This window comes from Tupaia chinensis, unplaced genomic scaffold (genome assembly GCF_000334495.1).
Source record: "Tupaia chinensis unplaced genomic scaffold, TupChi_1.0 Scaffold000057_1, whole genome shotgun sequence".
Classification (NCBI taxonomy): Eukaryota; Metazoa; Chordata; class Mammalia; order Scandentia; family Tupaiidae; genus Tupaia; species Tupaia belangeri.
In genome coordinates this window covers 5719520-5724386 of record NW_006159515.1, presented here as the reverse complement: position 1 = coordinate 5724386, position 4867 = coordinate 5719520, and positions in this window count along the sequence as shown.

The following is a 4867-nucleotide window of genomic DNA, read 5'->3' as shown; positions in this document are numbered from 1 at the left end:
CATATGTTTATAATCACTTTGAGGTTACACATAATACCTAATCCAATGTATATCCTGTATGGTATTACTTAGAAAATAATAAAAAATAAAAAGGCTTCACATGTTCAGTACAGGGGCAATCTTTTTTTTTGTTTTTTTTTTTTTAAATAATTCTAATCTGAGATTGGTTGAATCAGTTGGATATAGCCCCTGTGGATAAAGAGTGCCTATTTTATAGAAATACTGTCTCAATGTAAACAAATATGCCTTTAGGCAAAATGAAAAACAAAAAACATAAAGAAGATTTAGGTTTCACATTTAAAAACTATTGCCACTCAGGACCAGCAGCTGGAGTAACGGCTGTGTCGCTGGACTCCCATGTAGTCAATTGTGGTTCGAGTCCAGGACCCAGTGGCTTAAACTCAGGCCGGACATGTGTGCGTACATGCCCAAGATCCGGAGAGGAGACTGGAGGAGAAGAGACTGTGGCGTGGCCATCCCCCCTGGGGAGTGATTTCTCGCTTTCTGTCTCTCTGTCTCTCTCAGTCTTTCTGGCAAGTGCACACGCCCTATAGGAAAAACCTCTCCAAACACAACAACAAAAAACTACTGCCATTTATAGGCCAGCCCCATAGTGTAGCAATTAAGTGCTACTTGCAGAGAAAGCTGGATCCCACATGGCCAACTAAGGTTCGAGTCATAAACAGTGGCATGAAAAACCTACCAGGCACATACATGTGTGCCAGAATCCTCAAAGAATGGGAAGTTGGAGGAAAAAGGATTGCAGCATGACCAGGACCCATTAGGGGAGCACATGCACACCCATATACCCTCTGGCATATAAAAAAGAACTACTGCAATTTGGTTAGATCTTCAAATACACTAATCAAAAGATAAATAATGAGAATTAAGGATATTTAAGTGCTTATCTCTCTAAAATATAGAAAAATGTAATTTTTCAAAATACTCTTAGGTTATTGAAAAAGCAAGATAAAAAGACACAAAATAAAAGATGTCCTCCCCTGTCCAGGCTTCTAGTCAGGTCAAAAGGAACTACTGTATCAAACAGCCCCACTTAAAGAAGTTCGTAAGACTTCATTTTTTACCTAAGTTCCTTACAAGGTTTTCATTTCTTTTTACAAAAATAAAAATTCAGAACCTCTGTAAGATTGTCTTTTACACATGACCAGTTGTGTTATGGCTTAACTTACATTTGGGGCCAGCAGGTGGTGTGGTGATTAAGGGTGCTGGATTCCCACATAGCTGACTGCAGTTCGAATTCTGGACCTGGTGGCTTGCTTTCTCACTTTCTTTCTTTCTCTCTCACTCACTCTGTCCCTCTCTGGACAAGTTAAAATAAATAAATAAATAAATAATAAAGTTAAATAAAATAATTCTTTAAAAAAAAAAAGTGTTAACTCCAGTGAAACAGTCCCTGATGCTTTAAGTGGATTTAAGTAGGTCAGAGAAGTAGGATAATTTTAGGAGAAACCACCCTCTACATAAGAAATGGACAGATTATGAATATTGCTACTCCTCCTTGACAGTTAAAAATGGAGAGGAACAAAAAAAGATGGCCAATAAGCAAGTGAAAAGTCACTGGGGAAATGCAAATCGAAACCACCATGAGATACCATTTCACACCCACTACAGAGCTCAACTTAAAAAGACAGATAATAAATATTAGTGAGGTCGTGAAGAACTGGAACCCTCAAACTCTGCTGGTGGGAATGTAATATAACATAGCTGTTTTGGAAAAAGTCTGGCAGTTTCTTCAATGGTTAGACACACAATTACCATCTGATCCAGTAATTTCACCCCTAACCATATACCCAAGACAGTTACAAACACATGTCCACACAAAACTATTACCTGAATGTTCTCAGCGGTATTCATAACAAACAAACATTAGGAAGAACCCAAATGTCCACCAGCGATGAATAGGTAAACAAAATATGATACACAAAGGAATGCTATTCATCAATAAAAAGAAACGAAGTACTGACACATGCTACAACATGGATGACCCTTGAAGACATGCTAAGTGAAAGAAGTCAGTCATAAAGGTTTGTATATGGTATGAATCTATTAGTAGGAAATGTCAAGAACAGGCAAACCTATCGAAACAGAATAGAGTCACAGTCAGGCTAGCGGATTGGGTGAGGGAGAGTTGGGGGTGATAGCTAAGGGCACCAGAGTTTCTTCTAGGAGTAAAAAAAAATGTCCTCAAATTGACTAAAATGATGACTATGCAACTCCAAATATACTGAAAACTACTAGATTATATACCTTAAACTAGTGAATTATAAGGTAGGTGGATCAGATCCTGTGAAAGTGTTTTTTGTAACAGGACATATCGGGGTATGCATCTACACAAAGTTGAGTTTCTCTTGAAAGTATTCTAGTCTTAGGACCAGCAGGTGGTGTAATGGTTACATTGCTGGACTCCCACATAGTGGACCACAGTTTGAGTCCCGTACCCAGTGGCTTAAAACACGCTGGGCACATGTATGTGCATGCCCAAAATCTTGAGAGGAGAATGGAAGAGAAGGGATTGCACCGTGGCCATGCCTCCTGGGAGGGTGGCCTCTCACTTTTTGTCTCTGTTCCTCTCTGTCTGGTGAGTGCACATGCCCTACAGCAAAAACAAATCTCTTTAAAAAAGAAAAAAAGTCTCCAGCCTCAACAGAGTTACCTTTGAGAAACATATCAATACCTCTGACACAGTGAATTCCCAACAGTGTTCCTGGCACTGCACATACAGAAGACAGTATAGATGGGAATGACAAGATGACTTCTTCTTTAAGAACCAATTCAAGTATGCTGCTTTAAATTTACAGAGAGGTGAAGGGAAACCTTTTGTCTGTTCAATAAGTTTGGCTCAGTCATTACATTTTTTGGGATTTTTTTTTTTTTTTTTGAGAGGGCACGTGCGCTCACCAGAAAGACAGAGAGACAGACAGAAAGAGAGAAACCACCACCACCACCACCACCACCCGGGGGGGATGGCCATACCACAATCCCTTCTCTTTCATTCTCCTCTTGGGATCTTGGGCACTCACGTACACGCGCCAGGCGTGAGTTTAAGTCACTGGGTCTGGGACTTGAACCATGGTCAACAACATGGGAGTCCAGCAACATAGCCATTATACAAACTGCTAGTCCCCTCAGTTATTATGTTAAGCAGTGCCTGGGCCTGCAAGCCGAGCCATCTATACCAATTCATTCAAACAAATTTATTTTGCAGATATTTTTCCACAAAATTTTCACAAGGTACTTATGATGCAAGAAAAAAAAAGTACCAGAGGAGGTATAAAAAGAAGTTAACAACAGATATGACATTTTATTCTAAACAGAAAATTGAATCTATAAGCCAGTCTAGTATCAGAAGGAACAATGTGTGAATTTAAACTGTGAATGCACATTTTAACGTGAAATAGAAAGATAAAGATTATTTTAAAAACAGTACTGTGTACATCTTTGCTTAACAGTGTGTCATGGGGGAACTAATTCCTGCTACACGTCAGATACCGAGCACAGAACTTAGTCACATGGTCTCATTTAATCCTCTGAACAACCTTAGGAGTTAAATTGTACTGGGGGTGGGGGGGGTCTCACTCATGACAGCCACACTTTGACCCTGTTGTGCAGACACAAGATTTCCACGGAAACCCATCCTCACGGTCAGACCCACTGAAGGACTATAGCCAATACTGACACCGTGTGGAGTGGGACGGAGAAACAACACAGTTAAATTACACTGGCTGGGGTTAAAACACACACACACACACACACAAGTTCACCATGGATCACATTAAGAACTACATTTTAAATTGTGACCCAGTAAATGTGTATAAAAATATTTCTCCCCAAAACAATTTCCCCTCACAACATGTGTTACAGTAAGTAATTTACTAGTCCAGCCTCTGGTCTATGCCAGTTCCCTGAAAGGAAGCGCGGGAGGGAGGGAGCTGCTCACAGCCCACTAAACGGTTTGCAGGACCACTAAGGGCTGGTATGCAAACTACTGCATTAGGGAGTGTCTCTCAACACTTGGTACTCTCCGGTCTCACCCCACAGCCCAATACCTTAAGCAGCTGCCCCAGTGGAAGAATGACATGGCCTACTGATGACAATAAACATGGCACAGCCCACTGAAAAAATGGAGCTCTGTCTCACGTGACGCAGTTTATGCTTTGGATCAGCTGTTGTCTCCCAGGTCAGAAGACACTGGTCAAGGATCAGTGGGTAGAAGTGGGAGTGGCCCCTCTCACCACTGCTCCAATAACCCACTCCAAGACTGCTGCCCATCCCTGCTGCAAGTCTTGCTTTTACAGGGAAGTATGTTTCCATTCAAAGGAGACAGCTATGTTTCCGGTGAGTTGGAAGGGGAGGCTGCCGTGTGACCACAGTGGGCTCCTCAAGCCAGCAAGTGAAGAAGCTACTCTGCTAGCTGGGGTAGGAGGAGATGGGGCTGCTGCTTCCCAGAGTACCAGGAAGGGGCATGGCTTCCATCTTCAGGGCATCTCTTAGTCCCTCTCCAGCAGTGAACGAAACGGAAAACCTCAGCAATCCAGAAGGCAGGACGGCTGAAAACGCAGAAGTTCAGCAGACCTTCAGGGTAAAGCTCATCAGTTGAGGTCCTGGCTGGGGGCAAAGGGAACACAATGCAAGTCATGTGCAAAGAAAGACGGAAATACCCACTCCTGCCAGGTGAGCAGCCATGCTGATTTCCGTCTCAGTGCTGTGTGTGTGTGTGTGTGTGTGTGTGTGTGTGTGTGTGTGTGTGTGTGTGTGTGTGTGTGTGTGTGTGTGTGTGTGTGTGTGTGTGTGTGTGTGTGTGTGTGTGTGTGTGTGTGTGTGTATCAGCTTCTCTTCTCCTTGTATT